Source organism: Monodelphis domestica, chromosome 1, assembly GCF_027887165.1.
Source record: "Monodelphis domestica isolate mMonDom1 chromosome 1, mMonDom1.pri, whole genome shotgun sequence".
Lineage (NCBI taxonomy): Eukaryota > Metazoa > Chordata > Mammalia > Didelphimorphia > Didelphidae > Monodelphis > Monodelphis domestica.
Genome location: NC_077227.1, coordinates 696,825,188 through 696,844,848, shown reverse-complemented (window position 1 = coordinate 696,844,848; position 19,661 = coordinate 696,825,188). Strand labels below are relative to the sequence as shown.

The 19,661-nt window shown below is 39.9% G+C and overlaps 1 protein-coding gene across 4 annotated transcripts in view; it reads left to right on the top strand.

The window, feature by feature from the left end:
• Positions 1-19,661, top strand: part of SMPD3 (sphingomyelin phosphodiesterase 3) — a 288,206-nt gene that overhangs the window by 187,416 nt on the left and 81,129 nt on the right. For all 4 annotated transcript variants that reach the window (XM_016427761.2, XM_056810121.1, XM_016427762.2 and 1 more), the window contains exon 3: positions 7,236-7,304. The gene's annotated coding sequence lies outside the window, so the exon portion shown is untranslated. The remainder of the gene's footprint in view (positions 1-7,235; positions 7,305-19,661) is intronic.

Below are 19,661 nucleotides of genomic sequence, written 5' to 3'. Positions count from 1 at the left end.
TTAATTACTCCTACTTAGATTAACCTTTCAGCTAATTCTTAAAAGAAGTTGGGGGGGGGGGGCTTAATTGCCTATTTTGATGTCTCCTTTCATGTCACTTCAGAAGAAAAAAAATGTGAGGCCATCTTGAGCAGAATGTTCTTCTTTCTGAAAGATTTCTTTCCTCCCTCCTGAGCTTAGATTCCAAGAGACTGAACCCCTATAATTCTAAAGTTGTTCTGAAACCTATCTGAGCATGGCATCCTATGTGCAAGGGAAAAGAAGAAGGAATAAAGTAAAAAAAGAGATATTGCTGTAGCGTTTCCATTTTATCATTTGGCCTTCACTGTCTCAGATGTTTTTATAGGTTACTTTTTTTTATGGGCTGGGGTGAAAGGAAGATAGCCTTCTTTAGTTCTTCTGGAGAGCTCTCCCTCTAACTAGACCATTAGCAGCAGCTGAAGTAAAAACAAACCAAGGTGCTATAAAAGCACACGTCAAAGAAGACTGCCATGTTTCCATGTCATTTAATCTTTAGAAAGCATCTCCCAAGGAATAAGGGCAGAACTGGGTAGCTCCCCATTCAACTCTAAGCTCTTTGAGGACTAGGGTCATGGGCGATCTCAACTTAGTATCATCTCTGCAACAGACAATTAATATATGTTTATTATTGTCATTCTCTGTCAACAATCATGTGGGCATATCCTAAGTGGTCATCACATGTGTTGAGTCCATTCAAAGGAATTTAAGTGCTTCTATGTACCCAGGCCCATGCTAAGGTCTGAGAGATACAAAGGAGAAATAAAGACAGTGCATGCCTTTAAGGTACCTATAAATGAACAGGAGAGAGGACCTGGGTTCAAATGTGACCACAGACACTTACTAGCTGAGTGATCCTGCTTAACTCCTACTGCCTAGCCTTTACCACTCTTCTGCCTTGGAACCAATCCACAGTATTGATTCTAAGATGGTAGGGAAGGATTTTTTTAAATTAAAATTTTTTAAATGAGGAAAATGCAAAGACACAAAAACCTATACTACAAGTTAAAATGAGGTTAAGTGCATAAGAGGGAGAGTTTCAGATAATGAAATCTTATTTTCAAATAGAGGGAATGGAGAAAACTTCACCAATATGGTGGATCTCTAGTAGAGCTTTGGAGGAAGGAAAGGCTTTCCAAAGGGAGAAGGAATGATAACACATGATGCCCAGCTCTGGAAAGAAAGGTGATAGACTCAAGGTGCACAAAGACATCTTCTCATATGATCTTTGTATAGATTTGTTTTACTTGATTGTTATAAGAGTCCCTTTTGGGAATAGAAAGAAAATTTCAAAGGAAAGAGATTAGCAACAATGATATCAAAAAAGGGACAAATTAGATGGATTAAAGGATAAAGAGCCAGGCTTGGAAATGAAAGGTGCTGGGTTCAAATCTGACCTCAGACATTACCTAGCTGAGTCACCCTGAGTAAATACTTTAATCCCCACTGCCTAGCCCTTACCATTCTTCTGCCTTGGAACTGATACCTAGGCAAGGATTTTTTTTTTAATTAAAACCCTTACCTTCCATTTTGGAATCAGTACAGTGTATTGGCTCCAAGGCAGAAGAGTGGTAAAGACTAGGCAATGAGGGTTAAGTGACTTGCTCAAGGTCACATAGCTAGGAGGTGTCTGAGATCAGATTTGTACCCAGGACCTCTCATCTCTAGGCCTGACTCTCAATCCACTGAGCCACCTAGCTGCCCCCTCAGTATTTTTTTTTACATATTAATCCCAGAAAAGAGAGAAAACTGTTGAAAACTTTTTAATGCACAGAGAACAGAAGGAAACACAGAGAAGCATGACAATTTTGAAAATACCATGTTGAATTTAAACACTCAAAAAAAGCAAACTGTGTGTAACCAAGATTTACAGTTTCATGTATAATCCTCTTTTATGTTCTACTTTGAATCTGGAAATACTCATGTTTGGAAGGGATATTAAACTTGAAGTAAAAAAATACATATATTTTTTTAAATCAAAAAGAAGGAATCTGGCAGGGAAGTGTGGACATGAGTGTGAACAAAGACACAAAGTTGGAAGAGGGAATTGGGAATAGTAAGGAAAAGGAGAGTAAGGAAGGGCAGATAAGGGAATAGCAAGTACAACATGTAAAAGGGAGCTGTGTTCACTAAGGCAGAACAGGGGGATTCAGTTCAATTCAGTTAGCAAAGTGTTAAGTAGGTAGATTAAAATCTGAATTCACAATTTGACCTCAAACACAATTTGTGTGAACCTGGACAATCCCCCTGACCATGTTTGCCTCAGTTTCTTCATCTGTATAAATGAGCTGGAGAAGGAATGAAAACCACTCAAGTATCTTTGCCAAGAAAACCCCAAATGGGGTTGGGCAAAACCAAACAAGATACTAGGGATAAAATGACCAACAAAAAAAAAAAGTCCCTGCCCTCATGGAAACTATATTCTAAGTGAGGGAAACCATATGGACATGGATAAGGAAATACAAAATCTATACCAAGCAAATGAAAAGAAATTGAAGGAAGGAGGGAAGAAAAGGGGAATCACAAACAATTAGGGAGGATCACAAATAGATTGTCATAGGCCTTGAATGTCAAGCCAAGAAGCATGCTGTTTGTTCTGGAGGCAGAAGGGAGCTGCCTTTTTTTTTAAGGAAATGTGCAAACATATATTATCATAAATAATAAATAAGTCATAAATATCCATTATTTAGTATTAATATTTAAACAAATGATAAAATATTAATATATAACAAAATATTATTCTGGTCAAAGATTTAGTGGAATCAAGTGAGTAGAGGCAGGGAGATCATTATAGTAAAATTAGCATCAGGAATAAGAGCTTAACCAGTGCTCCTAAAAGAGAAAAGGGGAAGAAAATAATTTGACATTTTGGAAGCCAACTCAATAGGACTGGGTAACAGATTGCGTGTTTGGGGATACTGGAGGAAACCAGGAATGAAAGAACAAGAAGAATTATAGAAGGCTGAGTGATAATTCCCAAGGCATATGATGGGGGGTGGGGGCAGGACTAACTTTCTGACTTCTTTTTAGCATATTTCCTTAGCCTTAGTGGAATTCTCTCCAAACTAAAAGCAAGTCAGGAGGTCCTAGGTTTAAATCTGGCCTTGGATAGTTCCTAATTGTGTAACAAGTCACTTAACCCCATTTGCCTAGCGCTTGCTGCTTTTCTGTCTTAGAATTGATACTAAGATGGAAAATAAGGGAAGGGAAGGAGGGAAGGAAAGAGGGAGGGAGGAAGGAAGGAAGGAAGGAAGGAAGGAAGGAAGGAAGGAAGGAAGGAAGGAAGGAAGGAAGGAAGGAAGGAAGGAACGAACGAAGGAAGGAACGAAGGAAGGAACGAAGGAAGGAACGAAGGAAGGAACGAAGAGAAGGAACGAAGGAAGAGAAGGAAGGAAAGAAGAGGAGAGAAGAAATAAGGGAGGGAAAGAAAGTGAATTAGATGGCCTCATAACAATTCTGTAAAATGGGCTACCATGGACTCTTCAGGGGACCTGCCCTGTAGCCCCAGAAATCAAGCTGGCAGAAAAGAGGACTTTAATGGAAGGAGCTCAGTTGCAGATTTAGCCCATGATCATTGGTGCTTTAAGCAAAACAAAAGCTCTTCTACTGGACAACTATGGAAGAAGGTGAGCTGAGGAAGCAATTTTGTCTGGTCTCTTATTTGTATCAGGCAACTCCAACAGTTGTGCTTCAATGGCTATTGCTGAATGCTGTGGTTGTTTTCATGATTACTTTCTCTCTAAAATCAGATAGCTGTTCTTCTGACTTGTTGTGTGGAAGATGGTGGGGTTGGGTCAAGTTAAGTGGGCCTTGTTTTCTCTCCAATCTCATAAAAGCCTATAGAGGAACAGAATTTGAGAAGTTGCAAAGATTTCACCTACCAGCTGGTGCTGCCACTGATAAGTCTGGGCAGCTGCTATTAGGTCTCTGCATCCTCAAAATAATAGTAAGTGTGCAGGCTATGTCAGAGCCAAGGAGGACATATGGCAGTGCCTGTAGGAGCTCTTGGCACAATGGTGAGCTGTACAAAATTAATGGCCCAAGGGGTGCCCTTTGATTTAGAAGACAAAGTGAAAAGCAAAGGCCTGCTATACCTGGCAGAGGATCATCAGATTTAAAGCTAGAAGGTATATTTGAGGTTATCAAGTCCAATCTCTTAATTTTTCAGATAAGGAAACTGAGGTCCCCAAAAAAAGTTAAATGATTCATTTGCCCCAGGCCATACAAGTAGAGAGTAGCAGAGCCAATTTCATCTTCAACTTTTTTACTTTGGGGAAAGGTAAGGTAAAGAAACATGAAAGCAAATGGGCAGCGAAATGGCATACAGCCTAGAGTCAGGAAGACCTGGATTCAAATCTGACCTCAGACACTTCCTAGCTGTATGACCCTGGACAAGGCTTTTTACCTTGTTTGCCTAGGGAAGGAAGGGAGGGGGGAGAGAGAGAGAGAGAGAGGAGAGAGAGAGAGAGAGAGAGAGAGAGAGAGAGAGAGAGAGAGAGAGAGAGAGAGAGAGAGAGAGAGAGAGAGAGAGAGAGAGAGAGAGAGAGAGAGAGAGAGAGAGAGAGAGAGAGAGAGAGAGAGAGAGAGAGAGAGAGAGAGAGAGAGAGGAGGAAGAAGAGGAGGAGGAAGAAGGAAGGAGGAGAAGGAAGGAAGGAAGGAAGGAAGGAAGGAAGGAAGGAAGGAAGGAAGGAAGGAAGGAAGGAAGGAAGGAAGGAAGGAAGGAAGGAAGGAAGGAAGGGAGGGAGGAAGGAAGGAAGGAAGGAAGGAAACATGAACATAGAATTCCTTTCTTCATGAAGGCCAACTAAATTCCACTTCATTTTACAGAGCCATAACAAGGATAGGGTCATTGGGACTTTGACCCAGGATAGCTACATTGGGAGGGGGTGGTATTCCTCCTCTTTGAAATGTATAAGGGTACACCATGGGAAGAAAGCCCTCAAGTCAGTACCCTGTGGTGAGAACCATCACCCAAGGACCCCTTCACTGGTATGCCCTCTCTCAGGGCTCTCTATCCCTATCACTGAACTGGGACAAACTGCTTGCTTACCTCCTGGAAACCCATGCCACATGAAACACTAAAGGTCACAACAATGGCTCCATGTCCTGGCCTTATTGTCTGTCTAACCCTTCCTTATCTTGTACGACTGAATTTTCTGAGTGGCAGATTTCCTTGTCCTGCTTGATCTCACACTATGCAAAGTACCAGCCAGAAACTCCTGATAACAGAAAATGTTTTCTTATGATATAATTTGGAGTTGTAAGAGGACTTTAAGGACAATCTACTTCAATTCCCTCATTTTATTACTGAGGAAATAATCCTTGAAAGGGGAAGTGACCTTCCCAAAACCACAGAGATATTATCAGAGACAGGATTTGAACCCAGATCATCTGACTCCAAATCCAGCACTTTGGTCACTATGTTATCCCTCTTAATTCTACTGTCTCCCCTCTGTTAATTATTTGCTATTTATCCTGTGTATAGCTTATTTGTATATATTTGTTTATATGTTGTCTCCCCCATTAGATTGTAACCTCCTTGTGTGCAAGAATTGTCTTCTGCCTCTTTCTGTGTCCCCAGCACTTAGCCTAGTACCTGGCAACCAGGAGGTGATTACTAAGTGTATATTGATCAATTGACTGATTGTCTGTTGCATGTCACTTGGAAGCTGATTTAGTGTTGGTCCTTAACATCATTCTACCTTCTCATTCCCCTTGGTCTCCTCCAATACCTGTTCTCTACTCATGTGGAAACAATAGGATACTGCCCAGAAATCCTCATTCTTTTCTCCCAAGAGCTCCATACTTTTTGTATTTCACAAATTTGAAAAATGTACAACAACCAAGATCCTGAAATGGCTGGGAAAAGATGCTAACTTGTTTCGTCACTTGAGAAAATAAATGTCATAATGCATGACTGGCAGGAAACACAAGGCAGCCATGTATGAGCAAAAAATATTGGATTTGGAAGCAGTGATCAGGGTTTGAATCACAGGTCTGCCACTTCCTGTCTAGGGAACCATGGCTGCTATTTCTTTATTTGTAAATGAGATTACTAGCTTCCACACTTCCTACTTCACAGGGTTGTTGGGAGAAAAGTCTTTTGTCATGCTTGAAGCCTATCAAAGTGAGAGCAATTATTGTCTTTCTAGTTAACTATGTCCTTATCCTTACTAGAGTACTCCACTTTGGGCTTCCCCTGGTGACTTCCCTGGCTTCCATCAAGTCCCAACTAATATTCCACCTCTTACAGGAAGCCTTTCCCAATCCTCCTTAATTCTTATACCTTTCCTCTCTTAAATCTATCTATAGCTTGGTTTGCACACCTATTAGATTGTGAAGTCCTTGAAAGCAGAGTCTTCTTTTATCTTTCTTGTGTCCCCAGAGCTTAGCACAATGCCTAATACATAGTATAAAATGTTTAATAACTGATCAAGTTTGGAACTTCCAGAAGAGCCACAATCAAATTTAACAAGCATGCATTAAGCATCTATGTTGCATGCTTCAGGGTTGATTAAATAGACTGAGGCAAAAAAGTAAAGAATTTCATATTATTTCACCTAAAGAAGAGACTGTGAAGCAAATGAATGATAAAACAATGATAATTCTCTTTTTCTGGTACTCAAAATAGAATCATAGAGCTCAAGTAAATATTAACAATCAGATTTACAAAAGGGAGAATGGTACTTGGTATCACAATTTGCTAGCCAATGGAGAGGCAGTGTGGTACAAAGGACAGTGGTACCATGGACAGAGCCATAGTCTTGGAATCAGAAGACTTGGCTAGGAGCTTATTAAGCTGTGTCCCTTTGGCCAAGGCATTTAATTCTGTAAAATGGGGATAATATTCCACATAAACTACTTCAACTGAAGGTTCCCTGAAAGATCATAATAAGCAAGAAGGGACCTTAGAAATGATCTAGTCCAGCCCCCTCAGTATAAAGATAAATACTGTGTTCCAGAGAAGCTAGACCTCACCAAAAGTCACAAAGGTAATAAGTAGCAGAGCCTGGATTTGAACCCACTGGCTCTGACAGCAAATCCAGTCCTTTTTCTACCACATCATATTGCCTCTGTGCCAACAAGCATTTGCAGGGGAAATGTTTTGCAAATTCTTAGGGAATATGTGTGTGTATATATACATATATACATATACATGCAAGCAATTAGTTTCCTGTAATAATGAGTTCATTCTCTCTGCATTTTGTATCTTGCAGGATTCACGTGGTTCAGCACTGGGAAGACCCTCACTCTTTTCCAGGAAGATTGCTATATGACAATTTTCGGTATGTTGCAAAAGGTTTGCTTTCTTCTTGTTGAGATATTGCAATGCTTGATAATTAGCAAAGGGAATGCAACAGAATATGATGACTAGAAGAAGGAGGTGGGGTCTGATTCACTGTGGAAAGCAGGTAGAAATAAATTTCCTTTCAGTGTGCTCATTCCTACAATAGAAGGGAAAATCTGACTGTTCTTCATCTTTAGGACCCCAAAGAGATGTCACAATCACACCAACATAGTATAAATAACAATACCTAACCACTTAATGATAGCACTTGAGATTTACTAAGCACTTTACAGATAATGCTTCATTTTTATCTTTACAACAACCTTGTGAGATAGATACTATTTATTATCCCCAGATGAGGAGACTGAGGCACAGAGTGATTAATTGATATTCCTACATAGCTCATAAATTTCTGAAACAGGATTTGAACTCAGAACTGCAAGGAGGGGAATGTTTGGCCTTGGAAAGGTCACTTACCTTCCATGGTTTCTTCATCAGTTAATGGAGTAATTTGATCTAGATAATCTTCAAGATCCTTTTCAGCTCTAAATTCCATGTTACTAAGTAGACACCTAGGTTCAAAGGCTGGAAGTGGTATTAAAGGTAATCTAGATCTATCCTCTCATTTTATAGAGGAGGAAACCATGACTCAAGAAGTTAAGTGAATTGCCTAGTGTCAAATGTCTAGTAAGTGATGAACCTAATATTAGAATCTGACTCTAATCTGACTCTAAATCTGTTGCTACATTACCTTTAAAAATGATTTCTCTTCTTAAAACAATTTCCTTTTTAAAGCAAGCCATAGAAGGACTAGAGATCTAATGAGTCTTGAGAGTTAAAAGATTTTCTACTCTTGACTTTAGGCAAGTCACTTCCCTGTTTTTTTGCCTTATTTGTAGAGCTTTTAATTTGCAGAGAGTTGGTGAACATGTATACAGATTCCTCTTACTTGTTAAATATATCCCATTCTTCTTCCATATCAGTTGAGAAGAAGGAGAAGAAAGGGAATACCTCTCTAGGTAGGGAGTCAGGAATGACTTATCCAAGGCTACCATGTCAATACCTCTTGAAAGAAGAAAAAATACCTGGATTCAACCTCTGAAGAGCAAACAGCCTACCTAGCCTCTGTTCCTTCTACCCTGAGACTTTCTTCTAATTGTTCCAAGCCTTACCAAACTATTTCTGTTGAGAAGATTTAGAGTGGGTGGTACTCAAGCTCAACTTCTTGAACATTTCTACAGGATCAGAAGAGAAGATTTAGGATTGAGATAAATTATTAGCATAATTTAACTTCCTGCCACCTCCCAGAGGAGCCATAGTAGTGACATGGAGGGGAAACATAAAGAAATTGAGGACAGCAGCTGATAATGATGGATTCAAAGGCTGAAAAGTTTCCTAGAGAAGCTAATTCCTCTCCTATTAAGGAATAATAGAGATACCAAACAGCCAGATATGGAAGTAGGGAATCAGCAAAGCAGAAAGAGTGGATAAAATAAAGAGATAAAAAAAGAAAAGCAGTGCAGGAAATGGGATGAAGATGGAAAGTGACAGGGTCTAATAAGATGACTCCTACCTTCTGTAGTATTTCAGACCTGGATCTGAAGTCTAGTTAACTTCCAATACTCCATGCCAACTGTATGGCAATTGGGATGCCCGGTGATACAGAGAGACCCTGCTCTCTCATCCAGGGATGAAGCTAATAGGAACCTTGATAATAGCATTCTTCCATGTTTAGTGGTTCAGTGTTAGTTTCTATCACTCACACCAGTGCAGCCTGAAGAATGACTGCTCAAGATCAATAAAATACACCTCACATTGAGTCAGGATATCTAGGTCCAGTTCTACAATTCATTCAAGTAATGAACATTTATTAAGTGCCTACTTTGTGCCTAGCTATGTGACCTTGGGCAAATTATTTATTCCGTTTGGACTTCAGTTTCCTCATTTGTAAAAATGAGACAGTACAACCAAATCATCCTATGCCACTCCATTTCTTTTGTCAGGGAATCAAGGAAATTCAATGCTGATGATTCTAACAGATGAAGCTTAGAAGCAGTGAGTTTCTTTTCAAAAGACCTTTGCTTTGAATCTGGAATAATGGGCAGTTACCTTGCTGGGTTGACCCTCCTGAGGAAACCTCTGTTCATTCTCTAACCACCACTCAAGGCAAAAGGCCAGTCCCTGAAGGTAGTCCATTTGGATACAGCCCTTCTGCCCTATGAACAGACTCATTCTTTTAGCTTGTGTTAGAGGACAATGCTGCTGTCCCTGGTGCTGATCCAGAGTGGCACATGCCAGGAGAAAAAAGCCTTGGAATGAAAATCAGGGCAGCTGTCTTCTCTATCTACATCCCATGCTGATGCTCTAGAAACAGGCCTTTGGAAGGTCACATTTCACCAACAAATGAGTGTACTCTCCCCACGGGGCTGGTGTTAGAAATGGTGACTCCCTAATCTCTCTAGACCAGGGGTTTAAATCTACAAAGTAGATTTCAGACGATCTGTGAACTTGGAAAGGGGAAATTTTTACATATCTATTTCAATATAATGTATTTCCTTTATAATACTGTGCATTTTATTTTATGCATTCAGTAATATATTTCAGGATAAAGGGTCCATATGCTTCCTTTACCTAAAATATCTATGATTACAAAAAAAGTTATGAATCCCTGGGCTAAACAATGAGAGAAATAATAACTGTCTCTTTATATATTTTATATATTGCTTACAAGTTTAAAAAGCACTTTGTATATATATTATCTCATTTTTGATCTCCTGTTATGTAGGTGCTTTTAATATCTCCAGTTTACAAATAAGGAAACCAAGGACCCAAGAGCATAAGTGACTTGCAGAGAATTGAGCTTTTAAGTGCCTGTGGCAAAATTCAAAACCAGATCTTCTCACGTGCACGCACACACACATTCATTCAGAAAACAGATTTAGTCTTCCCAATAGCACCATTTTAAATTAGTACAGGCATCCAAAAAAAAAACAAACTGCTATCCTGGATATAAGGACAGCTAAGGAGAAGCTGTGAGTCCCTGACCTTTGACTTCAAAAACCTTAGAAGTGTAAAGAGGGCATTTATTGAAGCAAAGAGCATCACTTCTCAAATTGGTAGTGAAGCATCAAAGCAGCAGTATGGGCATGTGTTTGGAGTGTCAGCCAGTAGTTTTAATCCCAGCAAAGTACTGTGTGGGAGTCATGGAGATGTCAGCCATGTGCAAGAGCAGCCTTGGAAATTATTTTCAAAATTCAGAATTAATACTGGCACTACCCACATTTCCTAATGCCATCCCTTCACCTCCTGCCTATCCCTTTACATATCTAATCTCAAACCCCCATATCACTTGACTACCAGAATGCAACTGCTTGCCTACAACAAATACGGACAGTTTCCCACAAACAGTGGCAGCAGCACCAGAATTATGGTCAGCAACAGAACTCAGATTCTAGATCAGGAAGTATGCTTGAGTCTGGGAGTAGAAGATAGTTCTGAAAATAAAGGAAGGTCCAGGAAGCTAGTGGTAAAGGGAGAGTTGTGGTGTCAGAGATCAGGTGAGCATCCAAAGTTAGAATGAGTTTATTTTCCAAAAAAAAAAAAAAAGGCTCAGTGAGTCTATGGGTCAGAAGCCAAGGGACTTGCCCACAGTTGAAGATAATATCAGAGACATTTTTGAACCTTATCTCCCAACTTTAATCTCATCATTCTACCCTGGATCTCATCCTGCTGGATATATGATAACAGATTTAAATTGTAGACTGAGGGACAAGACTAAGTTGAAAACTAATGCAAGTAGTTTGTAGAGCTGCCTACAAATCTTGACAGGTGGAGAAAGCAACCAGTCAAATTAGGTAAACAGCTAGGAACTGGGACGGCACAAATACTAGAAATGATACAGCGTAAGGCAAGAGATCAGAACATTCAAGACAATAGTCAAGAACCAGAAAATTCTAAAAAACTGAAGGGAAAAGATAAAACAAACAGGAAAATAAGACACTGGCACCAAGAAAGAACTGAATATCTAAAGAATTCTCTCTGCCTCAAGTTTTTTGTCTGGTTTCTAGAGGAGCAAGAACCAATCCCAATACAGCTAGCCTGAGGTTGGCAAGTATGATAAGATCATTGAGAATATTTAGATGAGGCAAAAGGTGTGTGGAAAAGAGGAAGCAAAAACTTCTGGCAGGTAACTCCTGCCACATACAGCCATCCTTGAAAACTGTTCAGATCAGTCAAAGGGAAAACCAGCCATAGCAATAGCACTGGCAGTGCTAAAAGGTGGGCAGCTGCCAAAGAAAAAGCTAAGATGATACATGAATAGGCTATGGTCATAATCAGAGTAAAGAAAGGATAGAAACGGATACATTGGCTCATTCTTCCAGTTGAACCTTTACCTCAAAATAGCACTGGAAGATCAGTAGCACAAGTAATATTATTCCCCATTTTGCAGATGTGAGGACTAAGGTTCAAAAGTCAAGAGACCTGCCCATAGTCAGAGATAGTATCTAGGGCATCAAGGATGAACCTTTATCTCCTAACTCTAATCCCATCACTCTTCCCATGACCTCATGCTGCTGCATATGCCAATAGATTAGAAATATAGACTAAAGGTCAAGATTGAATTAAAAACTAATGCAAGTATATTTCTTCTATTGGGAGACAAAAGATGAAAGCATGTTGACTACTATAAGAGAAACAGTACAAAATAAGGATATCAAATGTTCAAACAGTATTTTAGGTCAAACATCCCTTTTGTAACTTTATCAACAGAAGTGCTTTATGGGGAGGCCCTTATGGAACCTTATGGAATACTTGGAGTTATTAATACTAATTTAAATCTTAGACCACTAAGGCAAACAATATGATATCAGTTATACGTGTCATCATGTAAAAGATATATTTCCACATTAGCTACCATATTGCCAAAAAAAAGCAAGCAAAATAAAGTGGGGAAATTATAACTTCCGTTTGCACTCAGAGTTCATCAGTTCTTTCTCTCTAGGGGTGGAGATCATTTTTTTATCCTGAGTCCTTTGGAATTGTCTTGGATTGTTGTATTGATCAAAATGGCCAACTCTTTCAGAGCTGATTATTATTATGTTACTGTTACTGTACACAATAATCTCCTGGTTCTTCTCATTTCACTTTGCATCAATTCATGTAGATCTTTCCATGTTTTATGGAAACTACCCTCCTCACAAGAAGCCTTTATTTTCTAACAGGAGACGAAATGTCTTTTGACTTAAAAAAAAAAAATCAAATCAAATCAAGCCAAAACCCTTAAAGAGGAAGAAAGTTAAATTTCTCTAGAGAGAATCTCTTAAATACAAAAGCCAATTATTTTGTTTCACAGCACATCCTGTGGAATAGGAGGCAGGAGCAGGCTATTGGGACAGCTGGGGGACTGATAAAAGGAAGGATTTGTGCATTGTGATCCAGAAAAACAGAACTTGGAGCATGTAGGGAAGGAGAAAGCTTTCTAATGAGTGTCCTCCAGAGTCTGATGTTGGGAGTATGAAGGGGAAGAATGAGGACACCAGCCCTGACTCTCTCAGTCACTCCTAACTTTAATTTTGTCTCTCTGCCTCTGAACAGCTGCAAACTGCTGCAGAAAACCTAGAAATTGCTTCCTAGGACTTTTTCCTTAGCCCCTACTCTCAGGTCACAGACGTGACCAAGACCAGAGAGACTCCAGAAGGAGATTGCAAAACTAAATTTGACTGTTTGTTAAACACCTTTACTTATTAGTTAATAAAAGTCTCTGCTTTTAGCTCAATGAAATTTTTAAAGGTCATGTTTTTTTTAGCTCACTATCTAAAAATGTACTGTAAGTGTTTTAGCTGTATGTGTTGGAAGGGTTTTTTGTTTTAATTAACTTTGATTTTAATCAGATTTAAACTTTTCAGTACACTTGGGCAGATGGGACCTGCCAAAGCATACATAAAAATGGGCTAGTTCCTGAATGAGGGCCTTGAGATCATTACTATAAATAAATGTGTGCACATATCAAAAAGGACATTACTATTATAACACGGTGGAGCTCTTACAAAGGATATTTACCTCAGAAAGATATTATTGTAAATATATAAAATTACTTTCCCCTCCCCTAACCCATGAAAGCATAATCCCCTGCCCCCAGCACTGCCTTGGTCACTGGGGAATGAAAGGGATTAGGTTCATAGTTTAGCTCTGTTCCCACCAGGCACAGTCCCAGTTCTAATTCCAAAACCTTCCTCAGGCCCAAGGCACCCTTGCTTCTCAGGGCTCCTGTGTTGGGCATCCTGCCTGCAGTCTTGGCTTCCAAGCCACAAGGGTTTGTGGGGATTATCTCTAGCCCCTGAAACTGAGAACAAACAGCATAGAGACAAATACTCCCAGGTCCTTTTCTCTAAGCAGGGTAAATAGGGAGTAAGCCAAGGAAGGAAATCCTTCCCCCCCCCCCCCGTCCCCCCCCCCCCCCCCGAGGGATTCATCTGGGTACAGCACCTAGGAGTGGCCAAAAAGATGGTGGAAAGAGATCAGCTTGGTTTCACCAGTTTTAAAGATGCAGCCAATCAAAGAAGGCTACCCCACTAAGTAAAGGACCTATGAGACTGCATATTACACAAACTGAGCATGCTCAAAGGCTAGGTTATTCTACATTTAAATCCTAGTTATATTACTATATACTTATATATTAATCTGTTTATTATAAAATTTAATTTTTGTGAGTATATATTATCTATTTGATCTAGTTAAATTTGTGGCATGACTTCATAAAGAAATGAAAAAATGTTTTTCAGAGAAAGTTCAATTCAACAAAATGTATTTCTGTTAAATGTAGAACACTGTGTTAACAGTCTCACTAAGTATGGGGTAGATAAGGGGGTAGAATATGAAATGTCCATAAGATATGGTCTTGCTTTTATGGAATTCCCAGTCTAAGAGGCAATACATACTTAAATAATTATAATAATTTGTGAGGTCTGAGAGTATAGAAAGATCATTACCAGCTGAGGAAAAAGTTCAAGGAAGACTCTCTGGAAGAAATTGTCTTTCATTTGGGCTTTGGTGAATGGATAAGAATTCAATATATAGTGAAAGTTGATAGAGAAGTAAAAGTAAGAGTCCTGCCATTCTAGTCACAAAGATCTATGAGAACAGAGGAATAGAGAGGAGAGAGAGAGAGAGAGAGAGAGAGAGAGAGAGAGAGAGAGAGAGAGAGAGAGAGAGAGAGAGAGAGAGATGGAAGGAGGGAAGGAAGGAAGGAAGGAAGGAAGGAAGGAAGGAAGGAAGGAAGGAAGGAAGGAAGGAAGGAAGGAAGGAAGGAAGGAAGGAACAAACGAACGAAGGAAGGAAGGAAGGAAGGAACAAACGAACGAAGGAAGGAAGGAAGGAAGGAACAAAGGAAGGAAAGAAGGAAGAAAGGAAGGAAGGAAGGAACAAACGAACGAAGGAACGAAGGAAGGAAGGAACGAAGGAAGGAACAAAGGTCCAACTTGACTGGGGCATAGAATAATGTGGAGAAAAACAGTATAAGATAAGGCAGAAAAGGTAGAGTGGCACCAAGATTATAGAAGACCTTAAATGTGAAGCTCTAGGGAGCCATTGCAAGATTTTGAGCCAAGGAGTGACATGATTAGATCTAAGCATAAAAGAAGATTTCATCTGAGACCTAGGTAACTAACTGTGTGACTTTGGGGAAGAGGAGGAAGAGATGATGAAGATGATGATGATGATGATGATGATGATGATGATGATGATGATGATTTCAGCTGACAGTCATATATAGAATGGGATGGAAGGGAAAGAAGAGAATGGAGGCAGGAAGACCTGTTAGGAGGCTACTGCAATAATCCAGCAAGTGGTAGTAATGAGAGTCTCTACGAAGCTGGTAATGGGAATAAAGAGGAAGGAAGAGATAAACACCAAAGATAGTACAAAGACAAAATTGACAGGGCCAGGTAATTAATTATAAAGAAGTACGAATCCTTAACAACACCATAATTCTGAGTGCAGGAAACTCATGAATTGTGGTACCACTGACAGAAATAATAAACTTGGGGGAGCAGGTTCCGTAGTAATTGAGGCAGCATTATACAAAGGAAAGAGCACCCTATTTGGAGTTAGAAGACATGGATTCAAATTTCACCACAGCTACTTATTAGCCATGTGGTTTTTAACAAGTCTCAACCTCTCAGGGCCTCAGTTTCTTTGTAAAATGAGGGGATTGAACTACATGACTTCTGAGGTCCATTCTTTCTCTAAATCTATATGAACATATTCAGATATGTTGAGTTTGAGGTATCATCCCCAAACATCTAGGTTGTGATATAATAAAAAAGCTTCAAGCTATATATACCTGCTTTTGGAAAGTTTTAGGGCTTGGGTCTCCTAAGCAAGGGAAGAATTTTTTGTGCTTGTTCGTTCATTCAGCATCTGTGTGGCTCTATCAAAAGCATCAGGATCCCTAATGAAATAAGGGAAGGATTCAGTCTTCCTATATGGTGATTTCCAATCTCGGTGAGGAGGAACCTTAAAACTCCTCTGAAAATAAGACCTTTTTGCAGGAGTCAGATTTCTCATATGGAAAGGGGGATGAGAAAATGTCTCTTTTGGGGTTCTGCCCATTTGAGTTCCCAAAAGCATTGGCTTTGAAAACCCACTTTGCTTTGGACCATGCCAGTCATCAACATGAGAGATGAAGGACTTGAAGGGCTTGGTCTGGGCTGTGGTAATACAGAGGAGGATTAGATTGCTCAAGCTTGTCTTCACACATGGTTTTTAGCTACATAGTTCCTATCCTCTGATCTGAAGCAGGACCAGTGGCAATGGACATTTTCTCTGACAACCATCACTGCCTCTGATCTCTCCCTGCAAATGGTGAAGCCAGTGAAGCCTTATCCTACTCACACCTTACTGGCTGTAGTAATCAATGTTTACTCACAATGGACACTCTGGGTCCTGCACATGGTTTTGAGGTATGAACACCAAAAAAGTCCCTTTCACCACCTAAGGGGATGGCACCAGGCATGTGCCACAGCATTGCCCTGGAAAGAACTCCAGGAAGAACAGAAGAAACTGGGTAAATCTCCTGTGAGCATAAGGCAGAAGGAAATCCTCTCCTGGATTCATATAGGGATCATTAGCATTTAAAGATAACTTAAGAGTTCATCTGTCAGAGGTCCGTAACCTTGTTTTTGTCATGGGAAAGCCTGTGAATTCCTCAGAATCACATTGTTAAATTCATAAACTAAAATAGAGGGTGACTAATTGGATGGAAAAATCAGTTATCAAAAGATTTTCTTAAAGGCAAATTCATGGACATTAGGTAATCTAGCTAAACACTGTCATTTTACAAAGGAGGAAACTGAAACCCAGAGAGAAGTGACTCATTCAAGGTCCCACAGTTAGCCGGCCCTCAGGACTTGACTCTCTTATGCTCCCTATTCAGTGCTCTTTCTCTTATACCACCCTACTTCTTCATTGGTTTGTGTGATTTGTTATTTTCACTGATGTGCCCCCTGACTTACTCCCCATAGATACTGAACTGGTTTGCCATTTCCTCCTCCAGTTCATTTTACAGATGAGAAAACTTAGGCAAACAGAATGAAGTGACTTGCTCAGGGTTGTATAGTAGGTGTCTGAGGCTAAACTTGAACTCAGAAAATGAATCTGCCTGACTCCAGGCCCAACACTCTATCCACTGTACCATATAGCTGTCCCTGACAATACCATACTTTTTTGCATTTCAGGTATAGTACATAATCAAGTCTTAATAAATTCTTAATTTTTATACAAACCATACATAGCTAGCCAACCTGGTGACAGGGTTCTAGGTTCCAGTGTAATCCCAGAGGTAGGGGTCTTGTCCAGGATCACTGGTTCCACTAGCTCCAAAAAGACTTGGGTTGGTCCTTTCCCTTCATCCTTTATTGAGAGGATTCAAATGGGGCTCAGAGTTTGAAGAGCAAACTGGGCTCAAGCTAGGCTTCTGAGGATACCTCCCTGGATGGCATAGATGACCCAAACTCTGAAAACTTGAGCAAGGGGATAAAAACCTCCCAATGCACTGCTGAGACTCAGCCATGCTATGGTATTCATTCAGCTAGGTATCTTTGAACTCCAGAATGTCTAGACACTTCCTAAGGGTCCAGTTCTTATGTATTCCCTTCCCAGCTGGAAAGGTTATAACAATAAGCTGAAAATATTACACTATTGGAATCCAGTACAAATATGGCCATGAGAGGACTTTCTCAAAATACACATACTTTCCTTGGCAGGCAATATGGCAGACACCAATGGTGACCAAAAAAATGGGTCTCCCTCTCTGTAGATATGACCTGAGGTCCTACAGTACTTAGCTTCTGTTTGGGGCGGGAATGAAAGAGAGAGCAGCGGGAGCACTAGCTGTTCCATCTGGCTCACCTTTGTCTTTTTTTTTTTTTGAGCTTCAAAATCTAATTCAAGTAAGCAATTTATGGATGAATCTGAGTCATGTAAATGATTAGAACAGGGGCTAATGTTTATTCCTAATAATCTCAGGATTCATGTACATGGAATGTTCTGATATTTAATTATATTTCATTACAATATGAATCAGGGCTATCTGTGCATAATTGATTTCTGGGAAGTAATCATCATTCCATTATGCATTGATAATTTTCACTGAATGATTGCCAAGGCATGGGTAACTGCTACCTAATTTTCTTGAAATCTCAATCTTCTAGTCCTTTCTTCATGGACCCATTAAAAAGGTGAATTCCTTTTGCAGTTACCAGCCAGTGCTTGACAGATTGGATTGTTCTTCAAAATCTGTCTCCTACTCCCAAACGAAATAGAATCTAAGGGTAGAAGAAACTTTTAAGATTATCTAAACAAAACCTTCTAACTTTTATTATGTTCTTGGAAAAGTGGTTCTATTTGGAAACTTTATTTTTTCATTAATAAGCATTGATTTTCTCTCCCTCTCACTTACCCCACACACATAGGAGGGAGGGGGAAGGAAGGAAGGAAGGAAGGAAGGAAGGAAGGAAGGAAGGAAGGAAGGAAGGAAGGAAGGAAGGAAGGAAGGAAGGAAGGAAGGAAGGAAGGAAGGAAGGAAGGAAGGAAGGAAGGAAGGAAGGAAGGAAGGAAGGAAGGAAGGAAGGAAGGAAGGAAGGAAGGAAGGAAGGAAGGAAGGGAGGGAGGGAGGGAGGGAGGGAGGGAGGAGGGAGGGAGGAAATGAGGGAGTCAGGGGAGGGGAGGACAGGGGAAGGGAGGGGATGGGAGAAGAGGGAAAACTCTCATAACAGACAGGCACAATCAGGCAAAATAAATTCCTGACCTGGTCATGTCTAAAACTGTGTCTCATTCACTTTCTACCTGAAAAACTCCCATATGAAAAGTCATTGTTTTGTGGTACATTTCCATTTTCAAATAGCTCTAATTTCTCAAAAACGATTTCTGATATTGTGCCAAAATCTACCTCCTTGTAATTTCTACTCATCATTCTGAATTCTGCTCCTTCATGAGTTCTGTCCATCTTCTGTAGGACGATGCCTCAAAAAGTTGAAGACAATAATGTCCACTCTTGCCAAAAAATATTTCAAAGAATTTATGTACCAAAAATACAAATAAAATGCAATAACAATAACTTTAATAACTGATATTTATGATGCATAGTTAGTAATATGTACCAGGCACTCTGCTAAGTACTTTTAAAATATTATCTCATTTGATCCTCAAAATAACCTGTTCGTGGGCAGGGGTCAGCTAGGTGGCTCAGTGGATAGAGAATCAGGCCTGGAAATAGAAGGTCCTAGGTTAAAATCTGGCCTCAGACACTTCCTAACTGTGTGACCCTGGGCAAATCACAATCCCCATCACTTAGCCCTTACCCCTCTCTTTGCCTTAGAACCAATACATAGTATTGATCCCAAGACAGAAGATAAGGATTTAAAATATTTTTTTAATCCTGGGAGTGCTATCATTATAACCACTTTACAGATGAGAAAACTGAGGCAAACTGATTAAGCGATTGCCCAGGGTCACATAGGCAGTATGTGCCTGAGACTAGATTTGAACTCAGGTCTTCTTGACTCTAAGTCCAGTTCTCTATTCACTATGCCACCTATCAGTCTATGATGTATAATACAAAGTACAAATATTACCTCAAAACAATATTTTATTTTAAGAGAAAAAGATCTATGTAAGGCTGATTTGGACACAACTATGGTGAAAGGCAGTCTGATACAGAGAAGAGGGTGTCAGCCTTGGACTAGGAAGATCCTGTCCTTTTCCTCATACTAGCTCTGTAATCTTGGGCTTATCCATGCTCTTATGATGCTCTCAGTGTCCTCAGGCCACTCTCCATGGTCAGTTACAGATAAGCTGC